The following is a 14,894-nucleotide window of genomic DNA, read 5'->3' on the forward strand; positions in this document are numbered from 1 at the left end:
GAGGAAACTGGCAGAGGAGGTTGCTAAGCCACTATGGATTATATTTGAAAAGTTGTGATTGACTCTTGAAGTTCCCAGTGACTGGAAAAGGGGAAGCATAACCCCTTTTCTTGAAAAGGAAAAAAATTAAGACCTGTGGAACTACAGGCTGCTCAGTCTCAGCTCTGTGCCTGGTAACATCATGGAGCAGATCCTTCTGGAAACTATGCTGAGGTACATGGGAAACAGATGACTGATGGCAGTCAGCATGGCTTCATTAAGTGTAAATTGAGCCTGGAAGTTCACTTGGCCTTCTGTAACATGGTTGCTGCATTGGTGGATAAGGAAAGAGTGATTGACATTATCTGCCTGGACTCAAGCACACTGTCCCACATGACATCCTGGTCTCTAAACTTGAGAGATGGATTTGACAGGTGGATCATTCTGTGGATAAGGAATTGGCTGCATGGTCACACTCAAAAGAGTTGCTGTCAATGGCTAAATGTCTTGAGTAGACATAAGTGATGTGATGGCACACTCGGGTTCATATTGGGACAAGTATTATTTATCATCCTTGCTGAGGACATAGATGATGAGAATGAGTGCACCCTCAGCAAGTTTACGGATAATACCAAGCTGTGTGGTGTAGTTGATATTCTACCAGGAAGAGATAACATTCAGAGGGACCTTGGCAAGCTAGAGAGGTGGGCCTGTGTGAACTTCATGAAGCTGAACAAAGTCAAGTGTAAGGTCCTGCACCTGGGTTGGGATTTACAAGCATTGTTCAGATGGTTAACAATCTGTTTCTTTGAGATGAGGGACTCTGTGATAAACGAGCTGTTTATATTGGTGGCATGATAGCTAATTCTCAGTTGATAATGCTTTAGGCTGCAGCTTCTGCAACTGTGTAATCAATCACTTGCTGTATGTTCCCCAGTCTTCTCCCTTTTCTCACTCCAGACCATGTAATCCTGTCCTCTTTTTTCATTGTATCGGATCTAGCCTTTGCTTGAAGCTTCCAGTTGATGATTTTGCTCACCAAAATAGTAGAAAGAAGTACTTTTTATTTTTTCCCTTTGTTGTTTTGGGAGTTTGTTTTAGTGGATGAAATTAGCTCAAGCAGAGGTCTGAGGAAGGTTAAGCTATGCAAGTCAGCAGTGAGGGATGTGTCACAGGAGGCAGGAGCAAGAATACCTTTCAGAGGCTCTAAGTTCCCAGCTGTGTGTTCCTTCTCTTTAAGCTGGTTTAAACACTCTGTCCTTCAAACCCTCTTAGCTCTGACATCTTGCTATTGTTTTCAGGGTTGTCCCCATCAGGCACAAGTATATTTTGCAGCCTGATGGTGAACTGGCTAAAGAAAGCAATCAAGCTGAGAAGTGCCTTCACAAGACAAAAAAAAAAAGGTGATTTTTGACTGTGAAACTACTGATGTGGTACAGCACTCTACTCCCACCCTGCTCAAGTTGATGGGCATAAGGTCAGGCATTATTACAGAGTGCTGTCAGACCTGGCTCTTTTTGTTTGTTGAAACAAGGACATCACCTGGGTCAGGGAGACTGATAGTCTTGATATGATGTTTCACTGAACTCCTTACTTCAGCGATATTCCTTGTAACAATTTGCATCTTTTTGTACATTTTTTCTTGGCAATGCATATTTGACATCTACACTGTGAAAAGCAGCATTTGTAAAAAGGAACAGTTTAAGAGTAAATAGCATTTGCAGAGGTAATTAACAAACGTATGAATAAGAGATAGCAGAATAGAAGGCTTGCTCCATTCCTAAAATCCCCTAAATGGTTGTACATGCCAGTATTAGACTACTCCCAGTGTTTACAGGGTAGGAAATACAGATTTGAGACTGAAAGTTCACTCTTGACTTCACCTATTTGTAGAGAGAACCACAAGTCCCCAGGTGTCGCCAATAATGAACTGGGATCTTAGGCCCAGCTGTGCCCAATAATTAGGGCCTGCCCCAGCCGGAAATGGGCGGGGCTGAAGGGCGAGATAAAGGGCATGCTCCCAGAAGAGAAGAAAAGAAGGGACAAGAGATGAAGACGCCTGAGGAGAGAGATGGTGAGAGAGCTCCTGAGAAGAACCGTGTCCCCGAGAGAAGGGCTCGCCGCAACACCTATTTACAATTACAGTTCCAATGCTGAAACTGATCCTGGGTCCAAGCTCTTAAAGACATAGTGATGTGAAGTTGAGGAGTAAGCGTGACACATCTTTGTACTCCTGTGATCCTGATATAAAATTATGACTGATTCTGAGCTAGTGGCACCTCAAATGCTCAGAAAAATTATTTGCATTAGCAAATAACTACCACAGTGGGTTTATTCCTTAGTTGTGCTTAGGGCTCTTTGCACCCATCTCAGAAGCTTAAAGGGTTTCAAAGCAAGGGTCTTTCTCAGTTGATATGAAAGCCTTAAGTGTGCTAAATATTCAGATTTTATTATAGGGAGCAGTGCTGGAGTATGCAGGAGAGGAGTGCAACAAGGTGTGGTTGTTCTGTGCTTTCAGTATCCACGGATACAAATGTATATTTATATGGCTGCAAAATCTACTCAGTGGATTAGCTCAAAGGGGCTTGTGCTTAGGAACAGAAGTAATGTGTACATTTACTACTGAGAGAAGGTACAGAAAAACATTCTCTCTTGCTGCAGTACTGCTTCCTGTTGTACCAGGAGCAAAATGAACAGATTTTCCTCAAACTCTTCCATGCTGGAATGCTGGCTTCAAACCAGAGTTGTACAGCTCTGGAAGAAGCACCTTTGCACAGTTGGTCTGACAGTGTGCTAAAGATAACCCTTCTAGCACAGCAAATCACTGGCAAGTTTCTAGAAATAACCTGAGCAAGCAACTGGGAACTGGGGACACCTTCTGTTTGTTCTGACCTGAAATTTCTCCTTCAGTTCATTGCCTTTATCTCCATGCATTTTGGTAGTTAAATCTGTGCTTTGAAGTTGTGAGGTTTAAATTGTAGAAGCAATCTTTTTTAGTAGGAAGAAGAACAAGGTGGTACAGGGTTGATATCAGCCTAATTCACAGATGAGATTTTCTTGACAGAATAAACCATTTTTAGTGTAATCTTTAGGATTTTCACACATTCATGCAGGCAATACCTGTTGAATTAAATTGTGATGGACTCACATGAATTTATGGATGTCTTGACCACTGCTGTTCTGCTAGTCAATCTGTTTAAATTTTTTTTCAGGTAATTAAATAGAATGGGTGGATGTCTCATTTCCTCATAAAGCACTTTAAAGTGTTCTGGCATGTGGCAATTACATAAACTGTATCCTGAGACTAGAGTAATTAATAGGGAGTGGGAAGCCAGGACACCTTTTTTAAATGCTACATTTGATGACTACATTATAAAAAGGTGCCTCTATCGAAATAATTCTGAAGAGTGTTGTGCTTTTCTGTCTGAAGAATCTGCAAGAGAAGTTGTATCTAGATGTAGTTGTACTATATATAGCTGATGAGCACAAGCTTGTACTGGGTACGTAAGGGGGAAGAAACCTAGGAAGACTGTTATTTTTAAAACTGTACAAAGTTAAGTATTTGTTATTAAATTAAATCTTTCTCTCTTCAAGATTTAGGTTTGTGCACTTTCCCCTGTGATTACTCTAAGGGAATTTTGTCTTCAGTCATTATCTCTGATCTGGGAAAGTGAGATTTTAGCATTTTCCTTCCAAATTTAAGTTTGAGACATCTGAAACATTTCTGCAGTATGCACAATCACTTTTCTTACCTTGAACAACTGCAGATAGATTTGATGACATAGTTGCTGCTGTCTTCCTTTCAGTTAAGGAATATTTACTACTGTTGAAGCCAGCATCACCAAGTATTACCAGGACACACTTCTATGCTCATCTTTCAGAGGATCCCAAGAACTTTGCTTTCAGTGTTTGAAAGTAATTACCATGCTTTTAAAAGGGACTGAACTGCAGTTAAATTATCTGCATGTCAATATGTTTGGCAATGCAGTGTGTAACATTACACTTTCTTTTTTAGCTTTCTTGAGAACAGCTGAAGTAAAAACATTTATCTGGAAGTTCTTTTGCAACTGAATCGAACCTACAACCTCCTGAAGCAAAATTAGAATTTGGAAACATAATAAGTCAGGAAAGAATTTCAATCAGTAAATAAATAAAGGCATATGTTAGTTTTCAACTGAAACATTGGCCAGGGAGCCTTGGTAGCACTCAGAGAAAAAGCAGTGATGTATTTTGTGTTTGTTGTTTTCTTTTGTGTAGTCCTAAGGAAACAGTATTCTTTTTGTAGTTGATACTGCAGAGGCTAAATTCCATAACTGACTCCCTGTGCATAGGCATTATAATGTTTAATTGTATGTTGTTCCAAGATATTTTTTGGAAAAAAAAAAAAAAAGTAGTGAAGGAGGTTATATGCACAATTCCTGCTCAATTTATTTGGACAAAGGGGAGAAGGCTTTGCAGGAAGAAAACTTAGCATCTTCAGTGCTGCTCTAGAGACACAAATTATATTCCTGCATCTGCCAAAGTAGTCCTGTGTAATACTTGGTTCCTTGTCTTCCCTCTGCAAAAATGAATCCAAAAGCACCCTCATTTTGCAAATATGATATGGTTAAGTTTGGTGTTTAAAAGCTTAGTATTATAGTATTTCCAAAAAATCAGTGGACGCTGCTTTTGAGAAAATGCAGTACTTTAAGGGATGCCATGTAATTTTCAGAGTACCTTCCCTTCAAGGAGAAATTGGAATTTTGGACTCTATATTGGTTCAGGGTGAAGCTACATTTTAAGTTCATTAGCTCCTTGCAAAACTTTTTCCTACTAAAGATCTCTAATAGAGTGACACTGCTTTGGAGCATTATTAACAAATGTTTGCATATGCATTAACATACATTATATCTAGTGCATGCTGAGTGACACAAAAAGCATTTTCTAAGCTATATGCATAAATACCTTAGACACTTGAGAAAGCTTTCCACAGTTCTAGCATTTACTTTGGTTTGTTGTCACATGCTGCTTAATTTTCATTGCATCTGAAACAGCTGCAATTGTAAAGTTGTAGTTGTAAAGATGATTAGCTGCATAGCTCATTATCTTTTACTTGCCTGCATATAATAATTTATATAGTTCTTCTACACATTCAAATCCAAATATAGATTCATTCAGTCAAAGAAATCTTGTTCATTCCAGTGAATAAGCAAAGAACCTTTGGATAAACAAAATTTATTCCAAGAGATTCAAATTAAAATAAGCAACTAATGATGTTAGGATGCTGTAATGTGTAAGGTTATGTGTATGTGTAACATCCTTGTGCTAGAATGTCTGCTTTGTTAATATCATAAAGCCATTTCATTTGACAAGACATGATTAACTTTCAGTTAATTACAGGGTGATACAGTAATTTTGGTGGTTTGCAGTAAGGCTCGATGAGAAAAGGTGCTGTTTCCTTTTCTGGTTTCCAAGACTTATGGCAATGAGAAAAGCAGCAGAAAGTTTCAGAGGATACACTAAAATGAACAGCATCTTGGTTTCCTCATTTCTTATTACACATTGTATAAATTTTTGCATCTTAGTCAAAGCATGGTTTAAAATTTATTTGTTTACATAAAAAAGTCTAGTTATAAGCAATCCCCAGAACTGGGAAGAAAGAGGAGATTTATTTCTAGCTATAAAATGATGGTTTTCCAGTTATTTTCAGGGAAGATCTTGTAAAGATATTCACAAGCAAAAGTCTTGAGTCTTTCTAGCTTCATGTTTTCCTGCTATCAAAAGTGGTAGATTTTTGACAAAACTCTGCATGTTTTTCCACTTTAGAAGTCAGAGGACAATTAGGTCTTTTAGCAAAGTAATGTTAGCATAAGTTCTATACCAATGACTCTTGCAAGGTCACAATTTTCTAATATAAAGCTATGTAAAACAAGAATCTGCATCTTGCCACCACCAGTACGTTCTGATGGTTCAAAGGTACATCCTGCATTTGTTAGTGGATAATGTATTGGCAGTTCAAAAACTTATGTAACATTACATATAATCCACTTCCCTCAATTTTGAATTTCCTATTTTGTGGTAGTTCAACATGAGGTAACTTACACTATTTCTATTCTAAAGCAAGACTTTTTATAACAGTGATTTGTTCCAGATGAGATTGGGTTTGAGTACTTCTGTGCATAGGATGCTTTCCCACTCAGTATTCCTAGGAGCAGAAGAGTCACATCTGCTAGTTTTCTTAAGCACTTTTGGCTTTGAGAATTTGCTTTCATGAATGAAATGTTTGTGTTTAATTCACTTAATACCCTTTATAAGTGAGTCAGTGATGCACATGCGGGTAAAGTTGATATTTGTAGCTTTTATGCTGTTCACATTTGTCTATTTCCTAGTCAAAAGAACTGGCAAGGATATGACAAATCACTTATATCTTCCTCATGTTTAGCTGGCTCCTTTTACAAGGCCTGACAAATAGTTTTATTTTCCTGCTGTAATGCTTTTTATTCATCCTCTTTCTATTCTTTTCTATAGGCAAATAAACTTGATCCTTGGTACTGCCATGATAATTCTTTGGTACTCACATGGTACTACATGTCTTAGGCAAAGTATATCTAAAGCAAAGAGGGAAGAACAACAACAACAAATGCATCTTCTGCTTCACAAGGACTTTCTGATTTAAGGAAAGTAGTCTTTCTACCAAGGAGTTTTTTTGAACTCCTTTACTCCTTTTTAACAAATCTCTTAGGAGAAGGCAAACTCACCGCGCTGTGAAAAGCGTTGTCACTGTTTAATGCTTGACTGACTGTTAAATGAATGACAGCTTCTTTCTATAAACCCCTCTCCCTTCCCAGAAAGGGAAAAGGGAGTAAGAGTTAGTAAGGGCTGGAAAGCACTATACAGCTTTAATGAAACAGTAATTATGAAAAAAAAATTAAATTTGTACAAATATATACAAAAACACTGTTGTGCTCCCCAGAAATAATTCTCACATCATGACCAAGGTTGCCAGGCAGGCCATGAAAAAGTCCTAGACTCCTGGAGCCAGCAGCAGATGGGAGCTAGATGCAGGAGCACACAGATTCAGGGACACATGGACTGGGATCAAAGGCAGATGAACAGACAGAGTCCTCTTATGACTCTGGCCGTGGACTGAGAGATGTTGAACCTCATGATCCCTTAGATGTGCACTGAGTATGATTTGTATGGGATTAAGTACTTTATTTGGTCAGTTTTGGTCACCTGTCTGGTCCATTTCTCCCCAAAGGAGTGTCACAGGTGTGACCCCTTTACTCCCTTTTGTTTAGAGAGAATGAGATGTTTTGCAGAAGCAAGGAGTGAGCTTGGTTCTGCATACCATTCTCCAGCAGTAACTATAAAAGTTGAGCGTTAACAGTCCTAGAAATAGACTAGAAAACATGCTGTTAATTTCAGCAAGTGTAGTTAGAAGAGACTTAATTGAGAAGTAAAATTAGTCGAAAAAAAATTGGTTCTGTCCTGGCTCAAACTAAGACATACATATGAATAAATGTATACATGCTATTGATAACAGTCCCAAATTATCATATGAGGCCCTCTTCTGCCCTTCTTTCATTGAGGCCAAAGAACAAAATAGCTTGGAGTTTGCAAGTGAACTTGGTTTGCATCAGAATGGGTCATTGCTGGGTTAACTCATTTAACAAGGTTAAGAGACTCTTCAGCTTCACAGCTCCCTTTACAGGGTTTGATTTTCAAATTCTTCACCCCATGCCAGATGGAGGATGAAATGTAACATTCCACCTGACTCCTTTATGGGGGAAACTAAACCAGAAGAAAAGTCTAAAGCCATGGTCCTGTGTACAGTATTGTTCATATTATAATGACCATATGGGACAGTCTGATTGAACTCATACACTTAAAGACAAAATTTGATTAAACTCAGATGAGTATGACAAGTTAGGGTGTGATTAATAAATAATATTTACAGAGCATGCAAAGTGAAGAAATGAAAGTTTGTCGGGGTCTCAGAATAGGCAGCTGTGTTCTTATGTAGATGTGCTAAGTATTCTGGTTAGATCTTATTTTCAGCTAACAGGGTTTTTAGCTATTTCTTTTATTTTATTCTGTAATAAAGATTAGCTTTCTGGGGAAAAGATGGATTTTTCACTAAAGATTTCCCAAAAGCAAAGTATTGGAAGTTGGGGCAGGCAGCAGAGCAGTTTCAGAAATTTTGTTGTCTGAGCCTTACTGAATTCTTAGTTCTTTTACCTGGCATGCAGCAAGGTCAGCTCTGCTTGTCTGCCTGCTTTATCTCTCCCTGGAGCAGAGACTACAGGTCTCTGTGGGAAGTGCAGGCCATGCTGAGCTAGGGGAAGGTGGGTAGGTAGAGCAGGTTTGTAAAGAGTGCTAAGAGCTCAGGTTCTGATTCTGAGGAAATTTCAACATGTACTTAATACTTTCAGCACATTTGACTTCAGAAGGGACTAGAGGGGTACAGTTACTTCACATATAAAGACATAATAATTAACTGGGCTATTCCATACATGCTTTGAGTTTGGGGAATCTTCTTGATGAAGAGAGAAACTATGGTTTGATTTTTAATTTCATGGTAGGTTAAGGACTGAGGCTGCGAGGATGCCAGAGGCCATTTAAAAAAGATTGTTAATCTGTACCCATGGCAATTTGTGCTGTTGAAGCCAGCAGGAAGATACAAGTATGAATGATAATGTTTAAGGATTACCGAATATTAGTTATTACTAAGCTTTACTCAGAAAATGAAAACAGACAGAATAGAAATTTATAAAAGGCATACTAAATACTGAAATGGAAAATCATTGTCATTCCCTTCTTTAAAATCGAGTCAGCCAGTATACATCCATCCCACTAGTTTGCAGACAGGCAGACACATATTCTAACAGTAAATGACATTAACTTTTAAAGTCAATTTTTCCATTTTAGACTAGGGGGTAGACATCTAATGGGCTATTTGTGAGCTTTTATGTACATGTGTCTGTATGTGGGGGCGTTCCTATGCTTACGGCCACATCCTTTCCAGCTGTGGCTTCTCACCCTTCTAAACAAAACCACATCTTGCAATATCTTGAATCTCATGTTGATCACATTGTCTTACTAAGCCAGGTAAGTCACCCAGGATCTCTATGCCTGAATTGAATCAGTGTCTGACTATGTGATTGTACCTGCAGTCATTAAGAAACTCTGCTCTTTTCTTCTTTTTCTCTGAGAAACCTGCAGTGAGTGAAGCTGCAACTTTCTTCCTTTCATTTCAGTGCTAACAAAAAAAATGTACTTCTAGGAAAAAATATGCCAGTAGAGAAGAGAGAACTGATAAACAGTTTTCTTCATTTATATATAAAGAGCTGACATGTAGAAAATATTTTACATTATTTTTACAGCAACATAAATTTCCTTCACTTGGTATTAATATGTCTTAGTGATAAAGGTTCAATAATTGGACGTGTAAGGAGATTGGTGAGGTGGGAGGATGGTCTGGTTTTGTCCTGGTTTTACTGTTTGGTGAAACCAGAAAGTTCCACAGACAAAATCCAGGCTTTAAATTTGCCTTAGTGACAGAAAAGGGTGTGAGAGAGGAAAGGGATAACCAACTGGAGCACAAGAGCTAAAGCTGTCTGTCTGCTGCACTTTAGGATTCGGGCTTTTTCCAATGACTTGATAAGGAATGAAATCTATTTGGAATACTTAGGTAGAAAATTAGGCAGAAAAATGCTGGCAGTAAAATAAGCTTTAAAATGTTTTCTTTTACACTGTTTTGTAAGGGCTTTTAATTAAAGCAGAAAAAAAGATTTTTGAGACTGTCATAGTATGTTACTCAGATTACGCTTATATATTTTTATGTAAAGAGTTATAAATATGTATATTTAAGTAGCTTATGCTTATATGTACTGCATATATATACACTGTATATACCTTGTATAGAATCTTTTATGTTCAAATGCACTTTGAAAGTAACATATTGCTAGCTTAATATGCATGACTGTTAGTGCTCTGTGACACTACATGTTTCTGAGTGAGTTATTTAGGCTCTGATCCATAGAACCTATTAGATATATGACATAAGTTTTCCATTATATTACTTTTTCATTTTACTGTAGAAAATACTGAAGAATACCATAGAAGGAAGAAAGTATCACTGTTCATACAGCTTGTAGTGCATGACTGGAATTTGCTATATGAAGATAAGGCAAAATGAATGGTACAAGTAGGGAAGTAAGTCCACACATGTTTTTAAATTGCAGTGTCCCTGTATATTTAAAGAAGCTGCCTGTTGTCAGTAAAAGCTATTGAAGGGAAAAAAACAAGAGCAAGTGGAAAATAGGTTCCCATCTGCACTCAGTGTTTAGGAAGAGTGGGAGAGATTTTGAAGATGTAGGGTATCTGACCCCATGAGCAGGGAACATTCTTGAGCCATGCGGCTGGAAGAAGCTGAGGGAGGCAAACAGAGGCTACAGCTGTTAGGAGGTAGTTGCATAGCTCAGTGGTCATTGATTTTATCTATGGTATAGCAGTAAGAGCTAGACTTTGCTACAAAATGTTACATTATTGAGGGAAGTCTTGCCCCTTGCTAGAGCAGCAAGCCTATTTTTCTCATCTGACTGTGGGCAGTCACATACTCCCTTGAAGCATGGTGATACTGGTGCCTTTGAGTTTTTCACAAACTCGTACTGGTTGAAATTTTTAGAATAAAACACTAACTAGAGGCTTTGGAAATAATTAAATCATTTTTACTTACCTGCTCTCTTGAGTATGAACATTTGTAGCTGTGTCTATAGATCTATGTGCAGTTTGTGAAAAGTAGGTAGTTCAAAATGCTTCCTGCTCCTTTGGTACATTAAGTGTGCTGTCAAAGTAGACACTACGTAATAAAGTAACAAAAATCAGCAATCATTTTTTTTTTTTTTGTTTTGGATACCATTAAAAATATTTAATTGTGCCTCAGTGTAAACTTCTTGCTTATTAACATCTAAAAAAGAGGCTGATGACATGAGGCATAGTAGTAAAAATAGATAACTGAGAATCAAATCTGTGTTAAAGCGGTCAAGGAGAACTCTTAAGATGTTATCTATCAGGAATATATACAGAAATTTTAATTATATCCAAAACTAAATATAATTTGGAAGATGGTATAAAAGATGATTGTGAAACATTTTTATTTGCTATGGTTTCTACATATGACATCACAGTTTCCTTTATATTAGAAGTGGTTATTAAAGAAACTGTGATGTGCAGAGACATGAAGCTTTCCACGATGTAAAAACCCAGCATTGCTTTTTGGTCTTTTTCAGGACTACACAGTACCTGTAATCTCTTTTGTTGCATAGGGACCTCAGTTACATCAGGAATCTCTGGGTTACTGGGGTTCTAATATTAGTAAAGAGTGTCCATATGTGATAAATATCTTGAAATATAGGAAACAGGGCTTTTTATTATTTCTTCTCTTTGAGAAATTTCCAAAGAATCCTTCAGGATGAAGCTACCTTGAGGCTTGAAGCAATGATACTTGGAAATGAAGTTTTCTATAGCCTGAGGGTAGAATATATAGTTGAGCAGATGATTTCTGTTCATTGCTTTTTGTTATTTAAAAGATGTAGGGTAATATTACATGTGTTGCCCTAAAAATCTGGAACTGAAGCCTGTGCTGGGTTGTTAAGACTAACTGTAGCCTTTCCGTTAAATTTTCTTTGCTGATCCAAGATTGAGTTTAAAAACTAGAGTAATGAATCTTTATCAGCAGCATTTGATAATCAAATCATATTTTCATAGGCATTTGGTTTGATTTTTCAGTAAAATATAGATTATATTTGCAATCTAATTGGTTTGTGATTTTAATAGAAAAGTATAGCTGGCTTTAAAAGAGATTACAAGAATTTATGGATATATGCTCCCAAATGCAACCTGGAAACCTTAAACCAGTCTTTGTGGAAGGGAGAAGGTACCTACGTTCCTTAGCTTTCCTTTTATGCCCTTTCCTTAAGCTATTGGCTATTGTCACAGATGTGGGATTGGGCAAGATGAATCTTTGTTCAGATAATTAGGATTTTTTTTTGGTGACCAGTGGCAAAGGGAAGTTTATAAAACAAAAGGGACAGAAATAAAGAGGAACAACCTGCATATATACTTATATATATAGGTAGATACCCTGCCCCCTAGTACATACCTTGAAGATAATGAAAAGACTAATGTGTGGATGAATCTGTTATGCTGTAGTCAATGAGGTCAGACTCACACACATTGTTTGGATATCCTCTCCCTCTATAAAGATTCAGTTCCCCATCCTTCCACAGTAGGAATTTACCTGTGTCTGAGAGTGGTTTATTCTGAAACAGATGCTCCTGGGTTCCAAGAAGCATGTCTAGCACACCCTCCAGTTGCTGCAAGGATGAACTAGCTTGTTTTCAGCCTTCTCTCTGATTGTTCCTGTGTGTCTTCACATACATTTCCCTCTCCCTTGTAAGCTTAGACATTATTCATGCCAACATAATTATTAGACATAAAACAATGACAGAGACAGATGCTGGGGACAATTTTATGAAAATAAGCTCCAAATGAAATTCTAAATTCCTAGGTCTCATCAGAATTCCACAAGCCTAGAAACCTTTTACTAAAAAAAACAACAATAAAAAACAACCAAACACACACACACAGAAAAAAAAAAAAAATGCTGAGCCAGGATCCTGGGTTTATTGGAGTTGTATTTTGGTGTCAAACCCAACCCTGAAATACAAGTGGCTCAAACTGTCTCTTATGACCACCTGCCAGGATCAACCAACAGGTTCAAAGGCTATCCTGAGACAGAGCAGTGTTTTGCTCATTCTATGCTAGTGGTAACTCAGCAGTGCTTTGTATAAATTTAAACAGGTATAAAAAATAAACAGGTGGTAGTACAAAAAAGCCATGCATCTTCCACACCAGTACCTCAACGTGGGCTGCATATTAGCTGTGAGATTCTTAGCGTAACCCTAGAGTGGTGTGTTTTTCAGTCACTAAGCACTGGAACATAATATCTAAGTTCTGTCAGATTGCTGAATTTTACCTCACCCTTCTCAGTAACTCATTCCTCAGTTTTCATCCTCAGCCTGATTTCCAAAATCCTTGCTGCCAACATGTGTGTTTTGGAGGCCTGAGGGAGAGACTACAGAAAGTGTTGAATAGCATTAGCTCTGATATGCACATCCAGGGGAAAGAAATACAACACAGACACCTCTGTCAAACTGTTATTTGCCCTAGAATTGGAAGAGGTTTGCTGTCAGCTGACAGAGGCCCAGCTACAAAGGTTTGGTGAGAGAAGTGACTTCAACTGGCTGAAAGGCAGTGTTGGCATCTTTTATTTGTCTGTTTTAAATATTTGAATAACAAAAAGTGATAGAATAAATGAGCACTATACCTGTTTTTTATATCCTCCCTGCTGCACATACTTAGCCACCTGGTTCTCTGCTACTTACGTAACTTTTGGGCTTTATTTTCATAAATTTTACCAAAAATCTTCTCTTCCACCTGCTCACATCGGGTTTGTGCTCTATAGAGCAGTTTTGATCTGGGACAGTGTGTGGGTGGAACTAGGACAAAAGCAGCTAGAACTAGTCTGAAAAGAAAGAGAACTTCAGCAGAAAATAACCATGAAATGGTTGTTAATAATTCTCCTGTTTTCACATGGTTGGACTCCAAGGCTCTGGTTTATTATTTTTTTTTTCTCTAAGCTATTTAGTGTGCATGTTTTCTAGTACTGAAAGTTTTTCAGTACTGCTTTGTTGTCATTTGTTTAGTGTGCTTAAAGCTCAGTGTGGCTTAATTCTTTACTTTCTCACTGAGAGATTTTCATTCCCATTTCCCACAGCCTTGAGTTGTGTTACTTTAATATGCCAAATGTCTTCATTACTGGCCAACTGGCATTTGTAAATTAATGTTTATTCTTATTATGTGTGTTGTATATAGATAGCACACCAATTTTTTTTAATAGATGTGTGCGTGGGGAATTTCAAGGCGGGAGAGGAATCTTAGAAACATAATTCCCATTAATCTTATATTGTGAATAACTTGCTTTTAATTGAATTTTGGATGTGGTAAATACAGCTGTGTGAATCAGAACAAAGCATGACTGTGAATGCAGAGCAGTGAGCAGTTTATTTAGGTTATATGCTGTACATCAGTGTCAAACTTTGTCAAACAATTCTGTGTTCAAGCCTGTATGTTATAAGCTGAGGGAAGAAAATAGGAATGTAAAGAGCTGCTTTAAATCGCATATATGTTGAAAGCCTCCATGCTGCTAGTAAAATGCACTTACCCATTTCCTTCACAATTAAAAATCTCTTTCTGAGGAAATTTGCTCTGTATTTCTTATTGTCCTTGTTTTCTTCTAGGAAAGTTTTCAAAATGGATGATTGGAAGCCACTTCTTGTTCTCTTTTTTTCCACCTTCTGCTATACAGATGCACAGCAAGCTGGTAGTATACTAAAGAAATTACTCTTCTTGAAGTTGATAGCAAATTTTTTTTTCCGTTTATACCTGGTGCCAGAGAGATATAAAGAATTTATTTCTTTGTCTCAGTGGGAATAATGTGATATGGGATAGGAGAGTTGTCCTAAAAAAAACGAAAATTAAATGCAACAGTTCATTAAAATTTGTGTTTGTTCATCCATGCTGATCTTTCATAATTTCAAAAGCAATGAAAATTTTTTTAATTGTAAGACTGCCAAAAGCAAGATAAGTAACAGGATTTAGCATTTTCATTGTTGTGGTCAGGTCTTCTGGAAGATCTGCTTGAGAAAATGTTCTCTCCTGTTTCAGAATGTTTTCTGCATGACTGTTAGTTTGAAGAAATAATAACTATTTCATCCATATTCTACCAGTGTCATGCTCCTGAAAGACGTGGAAACATAAGTTTAGCATTTACTACAAGTAAATGTGCTTAGCCCTGTTTAAGATGGTGT

Source organism: Heliangelus exortis, chromosome 2 (assembly GCF_036169615.1).
Source record: "Heliangelus exortis chromosome 2, bHelExo1.hap1, whole genome shotgun sequence".
NCBI classification, from domain to species: Eukaryota; Metazoa; Chordata; class Aves; order Apodiformes; family Trochilidae; genus Heliangelus; species Heliangelus exortis.